At 52.1% G+C, this 22,179-nt stretch overlaps 19 non-coding genes and 21 pseudogenes across 19 annotated transcripts; all 40 read left to right on the plus strand.

Moving 5' to 3' along the window:
* Nucleotides 1–362: 362 nt before the first annotated feature.
* LOC148924460 (5S ribosomal RNA) lies at nt 363–482 on the plus strand (annotated as a pseudogene).
* A 387-nt stretch (nt 483–869) lies between these two features.
* Nucleotides 870–988, plus strand: LOC148924461 (5S ribosomal RNA; annotated as a pseudogene).
* Nucleotides 989–1,374: 386 nt separating this feature from the next.
* Nucleotides 1,375–1,493, plus strand: LOC148924462 (5S ribosomal RNA; annotated as a pseudogene).
* A 386-nt stretch (nt 1,494–1,879) lies between these two features.
* Nucleotides 1,880–1,998, plus strand: LOC148924463 (5S ribosomal RNA; annotated as a pseudogene).
* Nucleotides 1,999–2,384: 386 nt separating this feature from the next.
* LOC148924464 (5S ribosomal RNA) lies at nt 2,385–2,504 on the plus strand (annotated as a pseudogene).
* Nucleotides 2,505–2,891: 387 nt separating this feature from the next.
* On the plus strand, nt 2,892–3,011 carry LOC148924465 (5S ribosomal RNA; annotated as a pseudogene).
* Nucleotides 3,012–3,399: 388 nt separating this feature from the next.
* On the plus strand, nt 3,400–3,519 carry LOC148924466 (5S ribosomal RNA; annotated as a pseudogene).
* A 387-nt stretch (nt 3,520–3,906) lies between these two features.
* LOC148924467 (5S ribosomal RNA) lies at nt 3,907–4,025 on the plus strand (annotated as a pseudogene).
* Nucleotides 4,026–4,411: 386 nt separating this feature from the next.
* LOC148924468 (5S ribosomal RNA) lies at nt 4,412–4,530 on the plus strand (annotated as a pseudogene).
* Nucleotides 4,531–4,916: 386 nt separating this feature from the next.
* On the plus strand, nt 4,917–5,035 carry LOC148924469 (5S ribosomal RNA; annotated as a pseudogene).
* Nucleotides 5,036–5,421: 386 nt separating this feature from the next.
* On the plus strand, nt 5,422–5,540 carry LOC148924470 (5S ribosomal RNA). Its single transcript, XR_016131205.1, has one exon. It is a non-coding gene; the product is annotated as a 5S ribosomal RNA (ribosomal RNA).
* A 387-nt stretch (nt 5,541–5,927) lies between these two features.
* On the plus strand, nt 5,928–6,047 carry LOC148924471 (5S ribosomal RNA; annotated as a pseudogene).
* Nucleotides 6,048–6,436: 389 nt separating this feature from the next.
* Nucleotides 6,437–6,556, plus strand: LOC148924472 (5S ribosomal RNA; annotated as a pseudogene).
* A 387-nt stretch (nt 6,557–6,943) lies between these two features.
* LOC148924473 (5S ribosomal RNA) lies at nt 6,944–7,062 on the plus strand (annotated as a pseudogene).
* A 386-nt stretch (nt 7,063–7,448) lies between these two features.
* LOC148924474 (5S ribosomal RNA) lies at nt 7,449–7,567 on the plus strand. The gene has a single exon (XR_016131206.1). It is a non-coding gene; the product is annotated as a 5S ribosomal RNA (ribosomal RNA).
* Nucleotides 7,568–7,954: 387 nt separating this feature from the next.
* On the plus strand, nt 7,955–8,073 carry LOC148924475 (5S ribosomal RNA). Its single transcript, XR_016131705.1, has one exon. It is a non-coding gene; the product is annotated as a 5S ribosomal RNA (ribosomal RNA).
* Nucleotides 8,074–8,471: 398 nt separating this feature from the next.
* Nucleotides 8,472–8,590, plus strand: LOC148924476 (5S ribosomal RNA; annotated as a pseudogene).
* A 391-nt stretch (nt 8,591–8,981) lies between these two features.
* On the plus strand, nt 8,982–9,100 carry LOC148924477 (5S ribosomal RNA; annotated as a pseudogene).
* A 391-nt stretch (nt 9,101–9,491) lies between these two features.
* On the plus strand, nt 9,492–9,610 carry LOC148924478 (5S ribosomal RNA). The gene has a single exon (XR_016131303.1). It is a non-coding gene; the product is annotated as a 5S ribosomal RNA (ribosomal RNA).
* Nucleotides 9,611–10,003: 393 nt separating this feature from the next.
* Nucleotides 10,004–10,122, plus strand: LOC148924479 (5S ribosomal RNA). The gene has a single exon (XR_016131716.1). It is a non-coding gene; the product is annotated as a 5S ribosomal RNA (ribosomal RNA).
* A 394-nt stretch (nt 10,123–10,516) lies between these two features.
* Nucleotides 10,517–10,635, plus strand: LOC148924480 (5S ribosomal RNA). Its single transcript, XR_016131677.1, has one exon. It is a non-coding gene; the product is annotated as a 5S ribosomal RNA (ribosomal RNA).
* A 396-nt stretch (nt 10,636–11,031) lies between these two features.
* LOC148924481 (5S ribosomal RNA) lies at nt 11,032–11,150 on the plus strand. Its single transcript, XR_016131079.1, has one exon. It is a non-coding gene; the product is annotated as a 5S ribosomal RNA (ribosomal RNA).
* Nucleotides 11,151–11,537: 387 nt separating this feature from the next.
* Nucleotides 11,538–11,656, plus strand: LOC148924482 (5S ribosomal RNA). Its single transcript, XR_016131611.1, has one exon. It is a non-coding gene; the product is annotated as a 5S ribosomal RNA (ribosomal RNA).
* A 398-nt stretch (nt 11,657–12,054) lies between these two features.
* Nucleotides 12,055–12,173, plus strand: LOC148924483 (5S ribosomal RNA; annotated as a pseudogene).
* A 398-nt stretch (nt 12,174–12,571) lies between these two features.
* LOC148924484 (5S ribosomal RNA) lies at nt 12,572–12,690 on the plus strand (annotated as a pseudogene).
* Nucleotides 12,691–13,081: 391 nt separating this feature from the next.
* LOC148924485 (5S ribosomal RNA) lies at nt 13,082–13,200 on the plus strand. The gene has a single exon (XR_016131442.1). It is a non-coding gene; the product is annotated as a 5S ribosomal RNA (ribosomal RNA).
* A 393-nt stretch (nt 13,201–13,593) lies between these two features.
* On the plus strand, nt 13,594–13,712 carry LOC148924486 (5S ribosomal RNA). Its single transcript, XR_016131717.1, has one exon. It is a non-coding gene; the product is annotated as a 5S ribosomal RNA (ribosomal RNA).
* Nucleotides 13,713–14,107: 395 nt separating this feature from the next.
* Nucleotides 14,108–14,226, plus strand: LOC148924487 (5S ribosomal RNA). The gene has a single exon (XR_016131791.1). It is a non-coding gene; the product is annotated as a 5S ribosomal RNA (ribosomal RNA).
* An 893-nt stretch (nt 14,227–15,119) lies between these two features.
* LOC148924488 (5S ribosomal RNA) lies at nt 15,120–15,238 on the plus strand (annotated as a pseudogene).
* A 396-nt stretch (nt 15,239–15,634) lies between these two features.
* LOC148924489 (5S ribosomal RNA) lies at nt 15,635–15,753 on the plus strand (annotated as a pseudogene).
* A 398-nt stretch (nt 15,754–16,151) lies between these two features.
* On the plus strand, nt 16,152–16,270 carry LOC148924490 (5S ribosomal RNA; annotated as a pseudogene).
* Nucleotides 16,271–16,668: 398 nt separating this feature from the next.
* LOC148924491 (5S ribosomal RNA) lies at nt 16,669–16,787 on the plus strand (annotated as a pseudogene).
* Nucleotides 16,788–17,178: 391 nt separating this feature from the next.
* Nucleotides 17,179–17,297, plus strand: LOC148924492 (5S ribosomal RNA). Its single transcript, XR_016131540.1, has one exon. It is a non-coding gene; the product is annotated as a 5S ribosomal RNA (ribosomal RNA).
* Nucleotides 17,298–17,690: 393 nt separating this feature from the next.
* On the plus strand, nt 17,691–17,809 carry LOC148924493 (5S ribosomal RNA). Its single transcript, XR_016131719.1, has one exon. It is a non-coding gene; the product is annotated as a 5S ribosomal RNA (ribosomal RNA).
* Nucleotides 17,810–18,203: 394 nt separating this feature from the next.
* LOC148924494 (5S ribosomal RNA) lies at nt 18,204–18,322 on the plus strand. The gene has a single exon (XR_016131720.1). It is a non-coding gene; the product is annotated as a 5S ribosomal RNA (ribosomal RNA).
* An 893-nt stretch (nt 18,323–19,215) lies between these two features.
* On the plus strand, nt 19,216–19,334 carry LOC148924495 (5S ribosomal RNA). Its single transcript, XR_016131309.1, has one exon. It is a non-coding gene; the product is annotated as a 5S ribosomal RNA (ribosomal RNA).
* A 393-nt stretch (nt 19,335–19,727) lies between these two features.
* On the plus strand, nt 19,728–19,846 carry LOC148924496 (5S ribosomal RNA). The gene has a single exon (XR_016131310.1). It is a non-coding gene; the product is annotated as a 5S ribosomal RNA (ribosomal RNA).
* Nucleotides 19,847–20,240: 394 nt separating this feature from the next.
* LOC148924497 (5S ribosomal RNA) lies at nt 20,241–20,359 on the plus strand. The gene has a single exon (XR_016131721.1). It is a non-coding gene; the product is annotated as a 5S ribosomal RNA (ribosomal RNA).
* Nucleotides 20,360–21,252: 893 nt separating this feature from the next.
* On the plus strand, nt 21,253–21,371 carry LOC148924498 (5S ribosomal RNA). The gene has a single exon (XR_016131311.1). It is a non-coding gene; the product is annotated as a 5S ribosomal RNA (ribosomal RNA).
* Nucleotides 21,372–21,764: 393 nt separating this feature from the next.
* Nucleotides 21,765–21,883, plus strand: LOC148924499 (5S ribosomal RNA). The gene has a single exon (XR_016131312.1). It is a non-coding gene; the product is annotated as a 5S ribosomal RNA (ribosomal RNA).
* The last annotated feature ends 296 nt before the right edge of the window (nt 21,884–22,179 follow it).

Raw genomic sequence — 22,179 nt, forward strand, 5'->3', positions numbered from 1 at the left:
TTTTTTAAGTTCAGTTGGTCTTGTGTGGTCCGAAACTCGATAAGCGGTTCACGAGTACGAGGACAAAAAGGTACGACAATATGCACGGGGCGGTGATTAGCGGGTCCCACAACCTTAAACGTGCCGAAAAACAGTAGCAGCGAACTAAAAGTGGCCGAAATGGCTCGAAACGGCCTCTTTTTCCTTCCCGGAGTAGCCACGGGCTGTACCCGTTGCTCAGCACGTGGGGCTCAATGAGAGCTTCGCGGTGATATGTTGTGGTTCCCGTAACTCTAAAAAGTTATGCCCGTCTAAAGGGTGGGGGATCAGAACCTGCGCACGGGAGCGTATGCAATGAAAGAATAAAGTGCGGGGCGATTGATTGGTGCGATCATACCAGCACTAATGCACCGCATCCCATCAGAACTCCGAAGTTAAGCATGCTTGGGCGAGAGTAGTACTCGGATGGGTGACACCCTTGGGAAGTCCTCGTGTTGCACCCCTCCTTTTGCGAGTGCGTTCATTTTTTTTTTCAGTTCAGTTGGTGTTGCTGTGGTCTGAAACTCGATAAGCGGTTCGCGAGTACGAGGACAAAAAGGTACGACAATATGCACGGGCCGGTGATAAGCGGGTCCCACAACCTTAAACGTGCCGAAAAACAGTAGCAGCGAACTACAAGTGGCCGAAATGGCTCGAAACGGCCTCTTTTTCCTTCCCGGAGTAGCCACGGGCTGTACCCGTTGCTCAGCACGTGGGGCTCGACGAGAGCTTCGCGGTGATATGTTGTGGTTCCCGTAACTCTAAAAAGTTATGCCCGTCTGAAGGGTGGGGGATCAGAACCTGCGCACGGGAGCGTACGCAATGAAAGAATAAAGTGCGGGGCGATTGATTGGTACGATCATACCAGCACCAATGCACCGTATCCCATCAGAACTCCGAAGTTAAGCGTGCTTGGGCGAGAGTAGTACTAGGATGGGTAACCCCCTGGGAAGTCCTCGTGTTGCACCCCTCCTTTTGCGAATGCGTTCATTTTTTTTTTCCGTTCAGTTGGTCTTGCTGTGGTCCGAAACTCGATAAGCGGTTCGCGAGTACGTGGACAAAAAGGTACGACAATATGCACGGGCCGGTGAGGAGCGGGTCCCACAACCTTAAACGTGCCGAAAAACAGTAGCTGCGAACTAAAAGTGGCCGAAATGGCTTGCAACGGCCTCTTTTTCCTTCCCGGAGTAGCCACGGGCTGTACCCGTTGCTCAGCACGTGGAGCTCGACGAGAGCTTCGCGTGATATGCTGTGGGTCCCGTAACTCTAAAAAGTTATGCCCGTCTGAACGGTGGGGGATCAGAACCTGCGCACGGGAGCGTACGTTATGAAAGAATAAAGTGCGGGGCTATTGATTTGTGCGATCATGCCAGCACTAATGCACCAGATCCCATCAGAACTCCGAAGTTAAGCGTGCTTGAGCGAGAGTAGTACTAGGATGGGTGACCCCCTGGGAAGTCCTCGTGTTGCACCCCTCCTTTTGCGAGTGCGTTCATTTTTTTTTTAAGTTCAGTTGGTTTTGTGTGGTCCGAAACTCGATAAGCGGTTCGCGAGTACGAGGACAAAGAGGTACGACAATATGCACGGGGCGGTGATGAGCGGGTCCCACAACCTTAAACGTGCCGAAAAACAGTAGCAGCGAACTAAAAGTGGCCGAAATGGCTCGAAACGGCCTCTTTTTCCTTCCCGGAGTAGCCACGGGCTGTACCCGTTGCTCAGCATGTGGGGCTCGACGAGAGCTTCGCGGTGATATGCTGTGGGTCCCGTAACTCTAAAAAGTTATGCCCGTCTGAACGGTGGGGGATCAGAACCTGCGCACGGGAGCGTACGCTATGAAAGAATAAAGTGCGGGGCTATTAATTTGTGCGATCATGCCAGCACTAATGCACCGGATCCCATCAGAACTTCGAAGTTAAGCGTGCTTGAGCGAGAGTAGTACTAGGATGGGTGACCCCCTGGGAAGTCCTCGTGTTGCACCCCTCCTTTTGCGAGTGCGTTCATTTTTTTTTCAGTTCAGTTGGTCTTGCTGTGGTCCGAAACTCGATAAGCGGTTTGCGAGTACGAGGACAAAAAGGTACGACAATATGCACGGGACGGTGATGAGCGGGTCCCACAACCTTAAACGTGCCGAAAAACAGTAGCTGCGAACTAAAAGTGGCCGAAATGGCTCGAAACGGCCTCTTTTTCCTTCCCGGAGTGGCCACAGGCTGTACCCATTGCTCAGCACGTGGGGCTCGACGAGAGCTTCGCGGTGATATGCTGTGGGTCCCGTAACTCTAAAAAGTTATGCCCGTCTGAAGGGTGGGGGATCAGAACCTGCGCACGGGAGCGTACGCTATGAAAGAATAAAGTGCTAGGCTATTGATTGGTGCGATCATGCCAGCACTAATGCACCGGATCCCATCACAACTCCGAATTTAAGCGTGCTTGGGCGAGAGTAGTACTAGGATGGGTGACCCCCCTGGGATATCCTCGTGTTGCACCCCTCCTTTTGCGAGTGCGTTCATTTTTTTTTTCAGTTCAGTTGGTCTTGCTGTGGTCTGAAACTCGATAAGCGGTTCGCGAGTACGAGGACAAAAAGGTACGACAATATGCACGGGCCGGTGGTGAGCGGGTCCCACAACCTTAAACTTGCCGAAAAACAGTAGCAGCGAACTAAAAGTGGCCGAAATGGCTCGAAACGGCCTCTTTTTCCTTCCCGGAGTAGCCACGGGCTGTACCCGTTGCTCAGCACGTGGGGATCGACGAGAGCTTCGCGGTGATATGCTGTGGGTCCCGTAACCCTAAAAAGTTATGCCCGTCTGAAGGTTGGGAGATCAGAACCTGCGCAGGGGAGCGTACGCTATGAAAGAATAAAGTGCGGGGCGATTGATTGGTGCGATCATACCAGCAATAATGCACCGTATCCCATCAGAACTCCGAAGTTAAGCATGCTTGGGCGAGAGTAGTACTAGGATGGGTGACCCCCCTGGGATGTCCTCGTGTTGCACCCCTCCTTTTGCGAGTGCGTTCATTTTTTTTTTCATTTCAGTTGGTCTTGCTGTGGTCTGAAACTCGATAAGCGGTTCGCGAGTACGAGGACAAAAAGGTACGACAATATGCACGGGCCGGTGGTGAGCGGGTCCCACAACCTTAAACGTGCCAAAAAACAGTAGCAGCGAACTAAAAGTGGCCGAAATGGCTCGAAACGGCCTTCTTTTTCCTTCCCGGAGTAGCCACGGGCTGTACCCGTTGCTCAGCACGTGGGGATCGACGAGAGCTTCGCGGTGATATGCTGTGGGTCCCGTAACCCTAAAAAGTTATGCCCGTCTGAAGGTTGGGAGATCAGAACCTGCGCAGGGGAGCGTACGCTATGAAAGAATAAAGTGCGGGGCGATTGATTGGTGCGATCATACCAGCAATAATGCACCGTATCCCATCAGAACTCCGAAGTTAAGCATGCTTGGGCGAGAGTAGTACTCGGATGGGTGACCCCCCTGGGAAGTCCTCGTGTTGCACCCCTCCTTTTGCGAGTGCGTTCATTTTTTTTTTCAGTTCAGATGGTGTTGTTGTGGTCTGAAACTCGATAAGCGGTTCCCGAGTACGAGGACAACAAGGTACGACAATATGCACAGGCCGGTGATAAGCGGGTCCCACAACCTTAAACGTGCCGAAAAACAGTAGCAGCGAACTACAAGTGGCCGAAATGGCTCGAAACGGCCTCTTTTTCCTTCCCGGAGTAGCCACGGGCTGTACCCGTTGCTCAGCACGTGGGGCTCGACGAGAGCTTCGCGGTGATATGCTGTGGTTCCCGTAACTCTAAAAAGTTATGCCTGTCTGAAGGGTGGGGGATCAGAACCTGCGCACGGGAGCGTACGCAATGAAAGAATAAAGTGCGGGGCGATTGATTGTTACGATCATACCAGCACTAATGCACCGTATCCCATCAGAACTCCGAAGTTAAGCGTGATTGGGCGAGAGTAGTACTAGGATGGGTAACCCCCTGGGAAGTCCTCGTGTTGCACCCCTCCTTTTGCGAGTGCGTTCATTTTTTTTTTAAGTTCAGTTGGTCTTGTGTGGTCCGAAACTCGATAAGCGGTTCGCGAGTACGAGGACAAAAAGGTACGACAATATGCACGGGGCGGTGATGAGCGGGTCCCACAACCTTAAACGTGCCGAAAAACAGTAGCAGCGAACTAAAAGTGGCCGAAATGGCTCGAAACGGCCTCTTTTTCCTTCCCGGAGTAGCCACGGGCTGTACCCGTTGCTCAGCACGTGGGGCTCGACGAGAGCTTCGCGGTGATATGCCGTGGGTCCCGTAACTCTAAAAAGTTATGCCCGTCTGAACGGTGGGGGATCAGAACCTGCGCACGGGAGCGTACGCTATGAAAGAATAAAGTGCGGGGCTATTGATTTGTGCGATCATGCCAGCACTAATGCACCAGATCCCATCAGAACTCCGTAGTTTAGCGTGCTTGAGCGAGAGTAGTACTAGGATGGGTGACCCCCTGGGAAGTCCTCGTGTTGCACCCCTCCTTTTGCGAGTGCGTTCATTTTTTTTTTAAGTTCAGTTGGTCTTGTGTGGTCCGAAACTCGATAAGCGGTTCGCGAGTACGAGGACAAAAAGGTACGACAATATGCACGGGGCGGTGATGAGCGGGTCCCACAACCTTAAACGTGCCAAAAAACAGTAGCAGCGAACTAAAAGTGGCCGAAATGGCTCGAAACGACCTCTTTTTCCTTCCCGGAGTAGCCACGGGCTGTACCCGTTGCTCAGCACGTGGGGCTCGACGAGAGCTTCGCGGTGATATGCTGTGGGTCCCGTAACTCTAAAAAGTTATGCCCGTCTGAACGGTGGGGGATCAGAACCTGCGCACGGGAGCGTACGCTATGAAAGAATAAAGTGCCGGGCTATTAATTTGTACGATCATGCCAGCACTAATGCACCAGATCCCATCAGAACTCCGAAGTTAAGCGTGCTTGAGCGAGAGTAGTACTAGGATGGGTGACCCCCTGGGAAGTCCTCGTGTTGCACCCTTCCTTTTGCGAGTGCGTTCATTTTTTTTTTAAGTTCAGTTGGTTTTGTGTGGTCCGAAACTCGATAAGCGGTTCGCGAGTACGAGGACAAAAAGGTACGACAATATGCTCGGGGCGGTGATGAGCGGGTCCCACAACCTTAAACTTGCCGAAAAACAGTAGCAGCGAACTAAAAGTGGCCGAAATGGCTCGAAACGGCCTCTTTTTCCTTCCCGGAGTAGCCACGGGCTGTACCCGTTGCTCAGCACGTGGGGCTCGACGAGAGCTTTGCGGTGATATGTTGTGGGTCCCGTAACTCTAAAAAGTTATGCCCGTCTGAACGGTGGGGGATCAGAACCTGCGCACGGGAGCGTTCGCTATGAAAGAATAAAGTGTTGGGCTATTAATTTGTGCGATCATGCCAGCACTAATGCACCGGATCCCATCAGAACTCCGAAGTTAAGCGTGCTTGGGCGAGAGTAGTACTAGGATGGGTGACCCCCTGGGAAGTCCTCGTGTTGCACCCCTCCTTTTGCGAGTGCGTTCATTTTTTTTTTCAGTTCAGTTGGTCTTGCTGTGGTCCGAAACTCGATAAGCGGTTCGCGAGTACGAGGACAAAAAGGTACGACAATAGGCACGGGACGGTGATGAGCGGGTCCCACAACCTTAAACGTGCCGAAAAACAGTAGCTGCGAACTAAAAGTGGCCGAAATGGCTCGAAACGGCCTCTTTTTCCTTCTCGGAGTGGCCACAGGCTGTACCCATTGCTCAGCACGTGGGGCTCGACGAGAGCTTCGCGGTGATATGCTGTGGGTCCCGTAACTCTAAAAAGTTATGCCCGTCTGAAGGGTGGGGGATCAGAACCTGCGCACGGGAGCGTACGCTATGAAAGAATAAAGTGCTAGGCTATTGATTGGTGCGATCATGCCAGCACTAATGCACCTGATCCCATCACAACTCCGAATTTAAGCGTGCTTGGGCGAGAGTAGTACTAGGATGGGTGACCCCCCTGGGATGTCCTCGTGTTGCACCCCTCCTTTTGCGAGTGCGTTCATTTTTTTTTTCAGTTCAGTTGGTCTTGCTGTGGTCTGAAACTCGATAAGCGGTTCGCGAGTACGAGGACAAAAAGGTACGACAATATGCACGGGCCGGTGATGAGCGGGTCCCACAACCTTAAACGTGCCTAAAAAAACAGTAGCAGCGAACTAAAAGTGGCCGAAATGGCTCGAAACGGCCTCTTTTTCCTTCCCGGAGTAGCCACGGGCTGTACCCGTTGCTCAGCACGTGGGGCTCGACGAGAGCTTCGCGGTGATATGCTGTGGGTCCCGTAACCCTAAAAAGTTATGCCCGTCTGAAGGTTGGGAGATCAGAACCTGCGCAGGGGAGCGTACGCTATGAAAGAATAAAGTGCGGGGCGATTGATTGGTGCGATCATACCAGCAATAATGCACCGTATCCCATCAGAACTCCGAAGTTAAGCATGCTTGGGCGAGAGTAGTACTCGGATGGGTGACCCCCCTGGGAAGTCCTCGTGTTGCACCCCTCCTTTTGCGAGTGCGTTCATTTTTTTTTTCAGTTCAGTTGGTGTTGCTGTGGTCTGAAACTCGATAAGCGGTTCGCGAGTACGAGGACAAAAAGGTACGACAATATGCACGGGCCGGTGATGAGCGGGTCCCACAACCTTAAACGTGCCGAAAAACAGTAGCTGCGAACTAAAAGTGACCGAAATGGCTTGAAACGGCCTCTTTTTCCTTCCCGGAGTAGCCACGGGCTGTACCCGTTGCTCAGCACGTGGAGCTCGACGAGAGCTTCGCGGTGATATGCTGTGGGTCCCGTAACTCTAAAAAGTTATGCCCGTCTGAACGGTGGGGGATCAGAACCTGCGCACGGGAGCGTACGCTATGAAAGAATAAAGTGCGGGGCTATTGATTTGTGCGATCATGCCAGCACTAATGCACCAGATCCCATAAGAACTCCGAAGTTAAGCGTGCTTGAGCGAGAGTAGTACTAGGATGGGTGACCCCCTGGGAAGTCCTCGTGTTGCACCCCTCCTTTTGCTAGTGCGTTCATTTTTTTTTTAAGTTCAGTTGGTCTTGTGTGGTCCGAAACTCGATAAGCGGTTCGCGAGTACGAGGACAAAAAGTTACGACAATATGCACGGGGCGGTGATGAGCGGGTCCCACAACCTTAAACGTGCCAAAAAACAGTAGCAGCGAACTAAAAGTGGCCGAAATGGCTCGAAACGGCCTCTTTTTCCTTCCCGGAGTAGCCACGGGCTGTACCCGTTGCTCAGCACGTGGGGCTCGACGAGAGCTTCGCGGTTATATGCTGTGGGTCCCGTAACTCTAAAAAGTTATGCCCGTCTGAACAGTGGGGGATCAGAACATGCGCACAGGAGCGTACGCTATGAAAGAATAATGTGCGGGGCTATTAATTTGTGCGATCATGCCAGCACTAATGCACCGGATCCCATCAGAACTCCGAAGTTAAGCGTGCTTGGGCGAGAGTAGTACTAGGATGGGTGACCCCCTGGGAAGTCCTCGTGTTGCACCCCTCCTTTTGCGAGTGCGTTCATTTTTTTTTTCAGTTCATTTGTTCTTGCTGTGGTCCGAAACTCGATAAGCGGTTCGCGAGTACGATGACAAAAAGGTACGACAATATGCACGGGCCGGTGATGAACGGGTCCCACAACCTTAAACGTGCCGAAAAACAGTAGCAGCGAACTAAAAGTGGCCGAAATGGCTCGAAACGGCCTCTTTTTCCTTCCCGGAGTAGCCACGGGCTATACCCGTTGCTCAGCACGTGGGGCTCGACGAGAGCTTCGCGGTGATATGCTGTGGTTCCCGTAACTCTAAAAAGTTATGCCCGTCTGAAGGGTGGGGGATCAGAACCTGCGAACGGGGGCATACGCTATGAAAGAATAAAGTGCGGGACTATTGACGGGTGCGATCATACCAGAATTAATGCATCGGATCCCATCAGAACTCCGTAGTTAAGCGTGCTTGGGCGAGAGTAGTACTAGGATGGGTGACCCCCTGGGAAGTCCTTGTGTTGCACCTCTCCTTTTGCGAATGCGTTCATTTTTTTTATTTTCCGTTCAGTTGGTCTTACTGTGGTCCGAAACTCGATAAGCGGTTCGCGAGTACGAGGACAAAAAGGTACGACAATATGCACGGGCAGGTGATGAGCGGGTCCCACAACCTTAAACGTGCCGAAAAATAGTAGCTGCGATCTAAAATTGGCCAAAATGGCTCGAAACGGCCTCTTTTTCCTTCCCGGAGTAGCCACGGGCTATGCCAGTAGCTCAGCACGTGGGGCTCGACGAGAGCTTCGCGGTGATATACTGTGGGTCCCGTAACTCCTTAAGGATCAAAAGTTATGCCCGTCCGAAGGGTGGGGGATCAGAACCTGCGAACGGGAGCGTACGCTATGAAAGAATAAAGTGCGGGGCTATTGATGGGTGCGATCATACCAGAACTAATGCACCAGATCCCATCAAAATTTTGAAGTTAAGCGTGCTTGGGCGAGAGTAATACTAGGATGGGTGACCCCCTGGGAAGTCTTCGTGTTGAACCCCTTTTTTTGCGAGTGCGTTCATTTTTTTTTTCCGTTCAGTTGGTCTTGATGTGGTCCGCTCGATTAGCTGTTGTCGAGTACGAGGACCAAAAGTACGACAAACTCCACGAGCCGGTGACGAGCGGGTCCCACAATCTTAAACGTGCCGAAAAACAGTAGCTGCGAACTAAAAGTGTTCGAAATGGCTCGAAACGGCCTCTTTTTGCTTCCCGGAGTAGCCACGGGCTGTACACGTAGCTCAGAACGTGGGGCTCGGTGAGAGCTTCGCGGTGAAATGCTGTGGGTCCCGTAACTCCCTCCGGATCAAAAGTTATGCCTGTGTGAAGGGTGGGGGATCAGAACCTGCGAACGGGGGCGTACGCTATGAAAGAATAAAGTGCGGGGCTATTGACGGGTGCGATCATACCAGAACTAATGCACCGGATCCCATCAGAACTCCGAAGTTAAGCGTGCTTGGGCGAGAGTAATACTAGGATGGGAGACCCCCTGGGAAGTCTTCGTGTTGAACCCCTTTTTTTGCGAGTGCGTTCATTTTTTTTTTCCGTTCAGTTGGTCTTGATGTGGTCCGCTCGATTAGCTGTTGTCGAGTACGAGGACAAAAAGTACGACAAACTCCACGAGCCGGTGACGAGCGGGTCCCACAATCTTAAACGTGCCGAAAAACAGTAGCTGCGAACTAAAAGTGTTCGAAATGGCTCGAAACGGCCTCTTTTTGCTTCCCGGAGTAGCCACGGGCTGTACACGTAGCTCAGAACGTGGGGCTCGGCGAGAGCTTCGCGGGGAAATGCTGTGGGTCCCGTAACTCCCTCCGGATCAAAAGTTATGCCTGTGTGAAGGGTGGGGGATCAGAACCTGCGCACGGGAGCGTACGCTATGAAAGAATAAAGTGCGGGGCTATTGATGGTTGCGATCGTACCAGCACTAATGCACCGGATCCCATCAGAACTCCGAAGTTAAGCGTGCTTGGGCGAGAGTAGTACTAGGATGGGTGACCCCCTGGGAAGTCCTTGTGTTGCACCCCTTTTTTTGCGAGTGCGTTCATTTTTTTTTCCGTTCAGTTGGTCTTGACGTGGTCCGACACTCGATTAGTGGTTGTCGAGTACGAGGACAAAAAGTACGACAATCTCCACGAGCCGGTGACGAGCGGGTCCCACAATCTTAAACGTGCCGAAAAACAGTAGCTGCGAACTAAAAGTGTTCGAAATGGCTCGAAACGGCCTCTTTTTGCTTCTCAGAGTAGCCACGGGCTGTACCCGTAGCTCAGAACGTGGGGCTCGGCGAGAGCTTCGCGGTGATATGCTGTGGGTCCCGTAACTCCTTCCCGATCAAAAGTTATACCCGTCTGGAGGGTGGGGGATCAGAACCTGCGCACGGGAGCGTATGCTATGAAATAATAAAGTGCGAGGCTATTGATGGGTGCGATCATACCAGCCCTAATGCACAGGATCCCATCAGAACTCCGAAGTTAAGCGTGCTTGGGCGAGAGTGGTACTAGGATGGGTGACCCCCTGGGAAGTCCTTGTGTTGCACCCCTTTTTTTGCGAGTGCGTTCATTTTTTTTTTCCGTTCAGTTGGTCTTGATGTGGTCCGACACTCGATTAGCTGTTGTCGAGTACGAGGACAAAAAGTACGACAATCTCCACGAGCCGGTGACGAGCGGGTCCCACAATCATAAACGTGCCGAAAAACAGTAGCTGCGAACTAAAAGTGTCCGAAATTGCTCGAAACGGCCTCTTTTTGCTTCCCGGAGTAGCCACGGGCTGTACCCGTAGCTCAGAACGTGGGGCTCGGCGAGAGCTTCGCGGTGATATGCTGTGGGTCCCGTAACTCCTTCCCGATCAAAAGTTATACCCGTCTGGAGGGTGGGGGATCAGAACCTGCGCATGGGAGCGTACGCTATGAAAGAATAAAGTGCGAGGCTATTGATGGGTGCGATCATACCAGCCCTAATGCACCGGATCCCATCAGAACTCCGAAGTTAAGCGTGCTTGGCCGAGAGTAGTACTAGGATGGGTGGCCCCCTGGGAAGTCTTTGTGTTGCACCCCTTTTTTTGCGAGTGCGTTCATTTTTTTTTTTTCCGTTCAGTTGGTCTTGATGTGGTCCGACACTCGATTAGCTGTTGTCGAGTACGAGGACAAAAAGTACGACAAACTCCACGAGCCGGTGACGAGCGGGTCCCACAATCTTAAACGTGCCGAAAAACAGTAGCTGCGAACTAAAAGTGTTCGAAATGGCTCGAAACGGCCTCTTTTTGCTTCCCGGAGTAGCCACGGGCTGTACACGTAGGTCAGAACGTGGGGCTCGGCGAGAGCTTCGCGGTGAAATGCTGTGGGTCCCGTAACTCCCTCCGGATCAAAAGTTATGCCTGTGTGAAGGGTGGGGGATCAGAACCTGCGCACGGGAGCGTACGCTATGAAAGAATAAAGTGCGGGGCTATTGATGGTTGCGATCGTACCAGCACTAATGCACCGGATCCCATCAGAACTCCGAAGTTAAGCGTGCTTGGGCGAGAGTAGTACTAGGATGGGTGACCCCCTGGGAAGTCCTCGTGTTGCACCCCTCCTTTTGCGAGTGCGTTCATTATTTTTTTCAGTTCATTTGTTCTTGCTGTGGTCCGAAACTCGATAAGCGGTTCGCGAGTACGATGACAAAAAGGTACGACAATATGCACGGGCCGGTGATGAACGGGTCCCACAACCTTAAACGTGCAGAAAAACAGTAGCAGCGAACTAAAAGTGGCCGAAATGGCTCGTAACGGCCTCTTTTTCCTTCCCGGAGTAGCCACGGGCTATACCCGTTGCTCAGCACGTGGGGCTCGACGAGAGCTTCGCGGTGATATGTTGTGGTTCCCGTAACTCTAAAAAGTTATGCCCGTCTGAAGGGTGGGGGATCAGAACCTGCGAACGGGGGCATACGCTATGAAAGAATAAAGTGCGGGGCTATTGACGGGTGCGATCATACCAGAACTAATGCATCGGATCCCATCAGAACTCCGTAGTTAAGCGTGCTTGGGCGAGAGTAGTACTAGGATGGGTGACCCCCTGGGAAGTCCTTGTGTTGCACCTCTCCTTTTGCGAATGCGTTCATTTTTTTTATTTTCCGTTCAGTTGGTCTTACTGTGGTCCGAAACTCGATAAGCGGTTCGCGAGTACGAGGACAAAAAGGTACGACAATATGCACGGGCAGGTGATGAGCGGGTCCCACAACCTTAAACGTGCCGAAAAATAGTAGCTGCGATCTAAAATTGGCCAAAATGGCTCGAAACGGCCTCTTTTTCCTTCCCGGAGTAGCCACGGGCTATACCAGTAGCTCAGCACGTGGGGCTCGACGAGAGCTTCGCGGTGATATGCTGTGGGTCCCGTAACTCCTTAAGGATCAAAAGTTATGCCCGTCTGAAGGGTGGGGGATCAGAACCTGCGAACGGGAGCGTACGCTATGAAAGAATAAAGTGCGGGGCTATTGATGGGTGCGATCATACCAGAACTAATGCACCAGATCCCATCAAAATTTTGAAGTTAAGCGTGCTTGGGCGAGAGTAGTACTAGGATGGGTGACCCCTTGGGAAGTCCTCGTGTTGCACCTCTCCTTTTGCGAATGCGTTCATTTTTTTTATTTTCCGTTCAGTTGGTCTTGCTGTGGTGCGAAACTCGATAAGCGGTTCGCGAGTACGAGGACAAAAAGGTACAACAATATGCACGGGCAGGTGATGAGCGGGTCCCACAACCTTAAACGTGCCGAAAAACAGTAGTTGCGATTTAAAATTGGCCAAAATGGCTCGAAACGGCCTCTTTTTCCTTCCCAGAGTAGCCACGGGCTATACCAGTAGCTCAGCACGTGGGGCTCGACGAGAGCTTCGCGGTGATATGCTGTGGGTCCCGTAACTCCTTAAGGATCAAAAGTTATGCCCGTCTGAAGGGTGGGGGATCAGAACCTGCGAACGGGGGCGTACGCTATGAAAGAATAAAGTGCGGGGCTATTGACGGGTGCGATCATACCAGAACTAATGCACCGGATCCCATCAGAACTCCGAAGTTAAGCGTGCTTGGGCGAGAGTAATACTAGGATGGGTGACCCCCTGGGAAGTCTTCGTGTTGAACCCCTTTTTTTGCGAGTGCGTTCATTTTTTTTTTCCGTTCAGTTGGTCTTGATGTGGTCCGCTCGATTAGCTGTTGTCGAGTACGAGGACAAAAAGTACGACAAACTCCACGAGCCGGTGACGAGCGGGTCCCACAATCTTAAACGTGCCGAAAAACAGTAGCTGCGAACTAAAAGTGTTCGAAATGGCTTGAAACGGCCTCTTTTTGCTTCCCGGAGTAGCCACGGGCTGTACACGTAGCTCAGAACGTGGGGCTCAGCGAGAGCTTCGCGGTGAAATGCTGTGGGTCCCGTAACTCCCTCCGGATCAAAAGTTATGCCTGTGTGAAGGGTGGGGGATCAGAACCTGCGCACGGTAGCGTACGCTATGAAAGAATAAAGTGCGGGGCTATTGATGGTTGCGATTGTACCAGCACTAATGCACCGGATCCCATCAGAACTCCGAAGTTAAGCGTGCTTGGGCGAGAGTAGTACTAGGATGGGTGACCCCCTGGGAAGTCCTTGTGTTGCACCCCTTTTTTTGCGAGTGCGTTCATTTTTTTTTCCGTTCAGTTGGTCTTGATGTGGTCCGACACTCGATTAGTGGTTGTCGAGTACGAGGACAAAAAGTACGACAATCTCCACGAGCCGGTGACGAGCGGGTCCCACAATCTTAAACGTGCCGAAAAACAGTAGCTGCGAACTAAAAGTGTTCGAAATGGCTCGAAACGGCCTCTTTTTGCTTCTCAGAGTAGCCACGGGCTGTACCCGTAGCTCAGAACGTGGGGCTCGGCGAGAGCTTCGCGGTGATATGCTATGGGTCCCGTAACTCCTTCCCGATCAAAAGTTATACCCGTCTGGAGGGTGGGGGATCAGAACCTGCGCACGGGAGCGTATGCTATGAAATAATAAAGTGCGAGGCTATCGATGGGTGCGATCATACCAGCCCTAATGCACAGGATCCCATCAGAACTCCGAAGTTAAGCGTGCTTGGGCGAGAGTGGTACTAGGATGGGTGACCCCCTGGGAAGTCCTTGTGTTGCACCCCTTTTTTTGCGAGTGCGTTCATTTTTTTTTTTCCGTTCAGTTGGTCTTGATGTGGTCCGACACTCGATTAGCTGTTGTCGAGTACGAGGACAAAAAGTACGACAATCTCCACGAGCCGGTGACGAGCGGGTCCCACAATCTAAAACGTGCCGAAAAACAGTAGCTGCGAACTAAAAGTGTCCGAAATTGCTCGAAACGGCCTCTTTTTGCTTCCCGGAGTAGCCACGGGCTCTACCCATAGCTCAGCACGTGGGACTCGGCGAGAGCTTCGCGGTGATATGCTGTGGTTCCCGTAACTCCTTCCCGATCAAAAGTTATACCCGTCTGGAGGGTGGGGGATCAGAACCTGCGCACGGGAGCGTATGCTATGAAATAATAAAGTGCGAGGCTATTGATGGGTGCAATCATACCAGCCCTAATGCACAGGATCCCATCAGAACTCCGAAGTTAAGCGTGCTTGGGCGAGAGTGGTACTAGGATGGGTGACCCCCTGGGAAGTCCTTGTGTTGCACCCCTTTTTTTGCGAGTGCGTTCATTTTTTTTTTCCGTTCAGTTGGTCTTGATGTGGTCCGACACTCGATTAGCTGTTGTCGAGTACGAGGACAAAAAGTACGACAATCTCCACGAGCCGGTGACGAGCGGGTCCCACAATCATAAACGTGCCGAAAAACAGTAGCTGCGAACTAAAAGTGTCCGAAATTGCTCGAAACGGCCTCTTTTTGCTTCCCGGAGTAGCCACGGGCTCTACCCATAGCTCAGCACGTGGGACTCGGCGAGAGCTTCGCGGTGATATGCTGTGGTTCCCGTAACTCCTTCCCGATCAAAAGTTATACCCGTCTGGAGGGTGGGTGATCAGAACCTGCGCACGGGAGCGTACGCTATGAAAGAATAAAGTGCGGGGCTATTGATGGGTGCGATCATACCAACACTAATGCACCGGATCCCATCAGAGCTGCGAAGTTAAGCGTGCTTGGGCGAGAGTAGTACTAGGATGGGTGACCCCCTGTTGCACCCCTTTTTTTGCGAGTGCGTTCATTTTTTTTTCCGTTCAGTTGGTCTTGATGTGGTCCGACACTCGATTAGTGGTTGTCGAGTACGAGGACAAAAAGTACGACAATCTCCACGAGCTGGTGACGAGCGGGTCCCACAATCTTAAACGTGCCGAAAAACAGTAGCTGCGAACTAAAAGTGTTCGAAATGGCTCGAAACGGCCTCTTTTTGCTTCTCAGAGTAGCCACGGGCTGTACCCGTAGCTCAGAACGTGGGGCTCGGCGAGAGCTTCGCGGTGATATGCTGTGGGTCCCGTAACTCCTTCCCGATCAAAAGTTATACCCGTCTGGAGGGTGGGGGATCAGAACCTGCGCACGGGAGCGTACGCTATGAAAGAATAAAGTGCGAGGCTATTGATGGGTGCGATCATACCAGCCCTAATGCACCGGATCCCATCAGAACTCCGAAGTTAAGCGTGCTTGGCCGAGAGTGGTACTAGGATGGGTGGCCCCCTGGGAAGTCCTTGTGTTGCACCCCTTTTTTTGCGAGTGCGTTCATTTTTTTTTTTTCCGTTTAGTTGGTCTTGATGTGGTCCGACACTCGATTAGCTGTTGTCGAGTACGAGGACAAAAAGTACGACAAACTCCACGAGACGGTGACGAGCGGGTCCCACAATCTTAAACGTGCCGAAAAACAGTAGCTGCGAACTAAAAGTGTTCGAAATGGCTCGAAACGGCCTCTTTTTGCTTCCCGGAGTAGCCACGGGTTGTACACGTAGCTCAGAACGTGGGGCTCGGCGAGAGCTTCGCGGTGAAATGCTGTGGGTCCCGTAACTCCCTCCGGATCAAAAGTTATGCCTGTGTGAAGGGTGGGGGATCAGAACCTGCGCACGGGAGCGTACGCTATGAAAGAATAAAGTGCGGGGCTATTGATGGTTGCGATCGTAACAGCACTAATGCACCGGATCCCATCAGAACTCCGAAGTTAAGCGTGCTTGGGCGAGAGTAGTACTAGGATGGGTGACCCCCTGGGAAGTCCTTGTGTTGCACCTCTCCTTTTGCGAATGCGTTCATTTTTTTTATTTTCCGTTCAGTTGGTCTTACTGTGGTCCGAAACTCGATAAGCGGTTCGCGAGTACGAGGACAAAAAGGTACGACAATATGCACGGGCAGGTGATGAGCGGGTCCCACAACCTTAAACGTGCCGAAAAATAGTAGCTGCGATCTAAAATTGGCCAAAATGGCTCGAAACGGCCTCTTTTTCCTTCCCGGAGTAGCCACGGGCTATACCAGTAGCTCAGCACGTGAGGCTCGACGAGAGCTTCGCGGTGATATGCTGTGGGTCCCGTAACTCCTTAAGGATCAAAAGTTATGCCCGTCTGAAGGGTGGGGGATCAGAACCTGCGAACGGGAGCGTACGCTATGAAAGAATAAAGTGCGGGGCTATTGATGGGTGCGATCATACCAGAACTAATGCACCAGATCCCATCAAAATTTTGAAGTTAAGCGTGCTTGGGCGAGAGTAGTACTAGGATGGGTGACCCCCTGGGAAGTCCTCGTGTTGCACCTCTCCTTTTGCGAATGCGTTCATTTTTTTTATTTTCCGTTCAGTTGGTCTTGCTGTGGTGCGAAACTCGATAAGCGGTTCGCGAGTACGAGGACAAAAAGGTACAACAATATGCACGGGCAGGTGATGAGCGGGTCCCACAACCTTAAACGTGCCGAAAAATAGTAGCTGCGATCTAAAATTGGCCAAAATGGCTCGAAACGGCCTCTTTTTCCTTCCCGGAGTAGCCACGGGCTATACCAGTAGCTCAGCACGTGGGGCTCGACGAGAGCTTCGCGGTGATATGCTGTGGGTCCCGTAACTCCTTAAGGATCAAAAGTTATGCCCGTCTGAAGGGTGGGGGATCAGAACCTGCGAACAGGGGCGTACGCTATGAAAGAATAAAGTGCGGGGCTATTGACGGGTGCGATCATACCAGAACTAATGCACCGGATCCCATCAGAACTCCGAAGTTAAGCGTGCTTGGGCGAGAGTAATACTAGGATGGGTGACCCCCTGGGAAGTCTTCGTGTTGAACCCCTTTTTTTGCGAGTGCGTTCATTTTTTTTTTCCGTTTAGTTGGTCTTGATGTGGTCCGCTCGATTAGCTGTTGTCGAGTACGAGGACAAAAAGTACGACAAACTCCACGAGCCGGTGACGAGCGGGTCCCACAATCTTAAACGTGCCGAAAAACAGTAGCTGCGAACTAAAAGTGTTCGAAATGGCTCGAAACGGCCTCTTTTTGCTTCCCGGAGTAGCCACGGGCTGTAGACGTAGCTCAGAACGTGGGGCTCGGCGAGAGCTTCGCGGTGAAATGCTGTGGGTCCCGTAACTCCCTCCGGATCAAAAGTTATGCCTGTGTGAAGGGTGGGGGATCAGAACCTGCGCACGGGAGCGTACGCTTTGAAAGAATAAAGTGCGGGGCTATTGATGGTTGCGATCGTACCAGCACTAATGCACCGGATCACATCAGAACTCCGAAGTTAAGCGTGCTTGGGCGAGAGTAGTACTAGGATGGGTGACCCCCTGGGAAGTCCTTGTGTTGCACCCCTTTTTTTGCGAGTGCGTTCATTTTTTTTTCCGTTCAGTTGGTCTTGATGTGGTCCGACACTCGATTAGTGGTTGTCGAGTACGAGGACAAAAAGTACGACAATCTCCACGAGCCGGTGACGAGCGGGTCCCACAATCTTAAACGTGCCGAAAAACAGTAGCTGCGAACTAAAAGTGTTCGAAATGGCTCGAAACGGCCTCTTTTTGCTTCTCAGAGTAGCCACGGGCTGTACCCGTAGCTCAGAACGTGGGGCTCGGCGAGAGCTTCGCGGTGATATGCTGTGGGTCCCGTAACTCCTTCCCGATCAAAAGTTATACCCGTCTGGAGGGTGGGGGATCAGAACCTGCGCACGGGAGCGTATGCTATGAAATAATAAAGTGCGAGGCTATTGATGGGTGCGATCATACCAGCCCTAATGCACAGGATCCCATCAGAACTCCGAAGTTAAGCGTGCTTGGGCGAGAGTGGTACTAGGATGGGTGACCCCCTGGGAAGTCCTTGTGTTGCACCCCTTTTTTTGCGAGTGCGTTCATTTTTTTTTTCCGTTCAGTTGGTCTTGATGTGGTCCGACACTCGATTAGCTGTTGTCGAGTACGAGGACAAAAAGTACGACAATCTCCACGAGCCGGTGACGAGCGGGTCCCACAATCTTAAACGTGCCGAAAAACAGTAGCTGCGAACTAAAAGTGTCCGAAATTGCTCGAAACGGCCTCTTTTTGCTTCCCGGAGTAGCCACGGGCTCTACCCATAGCTCAGCACGTGGGACTCGGCGAGAGCTTCGCGGTGATATGCTGTGGTTCCCGTAACTCCTTCCCGATCAAAAGTTATACCCGTCTGGAGGGTGGGGGATCAGAACCTGCGCACGGGAGCGTATGCTATGAAATAATAAAGTGCGAGGCTATTGATGGGTGCGATCATACCAGCCCTAATGCACAGGATCCCATCAGAACTCCGAAGTTAAGCGTGCTTGGGCGAGAGTGGTACTAGGATGGGTGACCCCCTGGGAAGTCCTTGTGTTGCACCCCTTTTTTTGCGAGTGCGTTCATTTTTTTTTTCCGTTCAGTTGGTCTTGATGTGGTCCGACACTCGATTAGCTGTTGTCGAGTACGAGGACAAAAAGTACGACAATCTCCACGAGCCGGTGACGAGCGGGTCCCACAATCATAAACGTGCCGAAAAACAGTAGCTGCGAACTAAAAGTGTCCGAAATTGCTCGAAACGGCCTCTTTTTGCTTCCCGGAGTAGCCACGGGCTCTACCCATAGCTCAGCACGTGGGACTCGGCGAGAGCTTCGCGGTGATATGCTGTGGTTCCCGTAACTCCTTCCCGATCAAAAGTTATACCCGTCTGGAGGGTGGGTGATCAGAACCTGCGCACGGGAGCGTACGCTATGAAAGAATAAAGTGCGGGGCTATTGATGGGTGCGATCATACCAACACTAATGCACCGGATCCCATCAGAGCTGCGAAGTTAAGCGTGCTTGGGCGAGAGTAGTACTAGGATGGGTGACCCCCTGTTGCACCCCTTTTTTTGCGAGTGCGTTCATTTTTTTTTCCGTTCAGTTGGTCTTGATGTGGTCCGACACTCGATTAGTGGTTGTCGAGTACGAGGACAAAAAGTACGACAATCTCCACGAGCTGGTGACGAGCGGGTCCCACAATCTTAAACGTGCCGAAAAACAGTAGCTGCGAACTAAAAGTGTTCGAAATGGCTCGAAACGGCCTCTTTTTGCTTCTCAGAGTAGCCACGGGCTGTACCCGTAGCTCAGAACGTGGGGCTCGGCGAGAGCTTCGCGGTGATATGCTGTGGGTCCCGTAACTCCTTCCCGATCAAAAGTTATACCCGTCTGGAGGGTGGGGGATCAGAACCTGCGCACGGGAGCGTACGCTATGAAAGAATAAAGTGCGAGGCTATTGATGGGTGCGATCATACCAGCCCTAATGCACCGGATCCCATCAGAACTCCGAAGTTAAGCGTGCTTGGGCGAGAGTGGTACTAGGATGGGTGACCCCCTGGGAAGTCCTTGTGTTGCACCCCTTTTTTTGCGAGTGCGTTCATTTTTTTTTCCGTTCAGTTGGTCTTGATGTGGTCCGACACTCGATTAGTGGTTGTCGAGTACGAGGACAAAAAGTACGACAATCTCCACGAGCTGGTGACGAGCGGGTCCCACAATCTTAAACGTGCCGAAAAACAGTAGCTGCGAACTAAAAGTGTTCGAAATGGCTCGAAACGGCCTCTTTTTGCTTCTCAGAGTAGCCACGGGCTGTACCCGTAGCTCAGAACGTGGGGCTCGGCGAGAGCTTCGCGGTGATATGCTGTGGGTCCCGTAACTCCTTCCCGATCAAAAGTTATACCCGTCTGGAGGGTGGGGGATCAGAACCTGCGCAGGGGAGCGTACGCTATGAAAGAATAAAGTGCGAGGCTATTGATGGGTGCGATCATACCAGCCCTAATGCACCGGATCCCATCAGAACTCCGAAGTTAAGCGTGCTTGGGCGAGAGTGGTACTAGGATGGGTGACCCCCTGGGAAGTCCTTGTGTTGCACCCCTTTTTTTGCGAGTGCGTTCATTTTTTTTTTCCGTTCAGTTGGTCTTGATGTGGTCCGACACTCGATTAGCTGTTGTCGAGTACGAGGACAAAAAGTACGACAATCTCCACGAGCCGGTGACGAGCGGGTCCCACAATCTTAAACGTGCCGAATAACAGTAGCTGCGAACTAAAAGCGTCCGAAATTGCTCGAAACGGCCTCTTTTTGCTTCCCGGAGTAGCCACGGGCTCTACCCATAGCTCAGCACGTGGGACTCGGCGAGAGCTTCGCGGTGATATGCTGTGGTTCCCGTAACTCCTTCCCGATCAAAAGTTATACCCGTCTGGTGGGTGGGGGATCAGAACCTGCGCACGGGAGCGTATGCTATGAAATAATAAAGTGCGAGGCTATTGATGGGTGCGATCATACCAGCCCTAATGCACAGGATCCCATCAGAACTCCGAAGTTAAGCGTGCTTGGGCGAGAGTGGTACTAGGATGGGTGACCCCCTGGGAAGTCCTTGTGTTGCACCCCTTTTTTTGCGAGTGCGTTCATTTTTTTTTTCCGTTCAGTTGGTCTTGATGTGGTCCGACACTCGATTAGCTGTTGTCGAGTACGAGGACAAAAAGTACGACAATCTCCACGAGCCGGTGACGAGCGGGTCCCACAATCATAAACGTGCCGAAAAACAGTAGCTGCGAACTAAAAGTGTCCGAAATTGCTCGAAACGGCCTCTTTTTGCTTCCCGGAGTAGCCACGGGCTCTACCCATAGCTCAGCACGTGGGACTCGGCGAGAGCTTCGCGGTGATATGCTGTGGTTCCCGTAACTCCTTCCCGATCAAAAGTTATACCCGTCTGGAGGGTGGGTGATCAGAACCTGCGCACGGGAGCGTACGCTATGAAAGAATAAAGTGCGGGGCTATTGATGGGTGCGATCATACCAACACTAATGCACCGGATCCCATCAGAGCTGCGAAGTTAAGCGTGCTTGGGCGAGAGTAGTACTAGGATGGGTGACCCCCTGTTGCACCCCTTTTTTTGCGAGTGCGTTCATTTTTTTTTCCGTTCAGTTGGTCTTGATGTGGTCCGACACTCGATTAGTGGTTGTCGAGTACGAGGACAAAAAGTACGACAATCTCCACGAGCTGGTGACGAGCGGGTCCCACAATCTTAAACGTGCCGAAAAACAGTAGCTGCGAACTAAAAGTGTTCGAAATGGCTCGAAACGGCCTCTTTTTGCTTCTCAGAGTAGCCACGGGCTGTACCCGTAGCTCAGAACGTGGGGCTCGGCGAGAGCTTCGCGGTGATATGCTGTGGGTCCCGTAACTCCTTCCCGATCAAAAGTTATACCCGTCTGGAGGGTGGGGGATCAGAACCTGCGCACGGGAGCGTACGCAATGAAAGAATAAAGTGCGAGGCTATTGATGGGTGCGATCATACCAGCCCTAATGCACCGGATCCCATCAGAACTCCGAAGTTAAGCGTGCTTGGGCGAGAGTGGTACTAGGATGGGTGACCCCCTGGGAAGTCCTTGTGTTGCACCCCTTTTTTTGCGAGTGCGTTCATTTTTTTTTCCGTTCAGTTGGTCTTGATGTGGTCCGACACTCGATTAGTGGTTGTCGAGTACGAGGACAAAAAGTACGACAATCTCCACGAGCTGGTGACGAGCGGGTCCCACAATCTTAAACGTGCCGAAAAACAGTAGCTGCGAACTAAAAGTGTTCGAAATGGCTCGAAACGGCCTCTTTTTGCTTCTCAGAGTAGCCACGGGCTGTACCCGTAGCTCAGAACGTGGGGCTCGGCGAGAGCTTCGCGGTGATATGCTGTGGGTCCCGTAACTCCTTCCCGATCAAAAGTTATACCCGTCTGGAGGGTGGGGGATCAGAACCTGCGCAGGGGAGCGTACGCTATGAAAGAATAAAGTGCGAGGCTATTGATGGGTGCGATCATACCAGCCCTAATGCACCGGATCCCATCAGAACTCCGAAGTTAAGCGTGCTTGGGCGAGAGTGGTACTAGGATGGGTGACCCCCTGGGAAGTCCTTGTGTTGCACCCCTTTTTTTGCGAGTGCGTTCATTTTTTTTTTCCGTTCAGTTGGTCTTGATGTGGTCCGACACTCGATTAGCTGTTGTCGAGTACGAGGACAAAAAGTACGACAATCTCCACGAGCCGGTGACGAGCGGGTCCCACAATCTTAAACGTGCCGAATAACAGTAGCTGCGAACTAAAAGCGTCCGAAATTGCTCGAAACGGCCTCTTTTTGCTTCCCGGAGTAGCCACGGGCTCTACCCATAGCTCAGCACGTGGGACTCGGCGAGAGCTTCGCGGTGATATGCTGTGGTTCCCGTAACT

The sequence above is a fragment of the Salvia hispanica genome, chromosome 5 (genome assembly GCF_029641045.1).
Source record: "Salvia hispanica isolate PSC_SH4W2 chromosome 5, Shi_PSC_v1, whole genome shotgun sequence".
NCBI lineage: Eukaryota > Viridiplantae > Streptophyta > Magnoliopsida > Lamiales > Lamiaceae > Salvia > Salvia hispanica.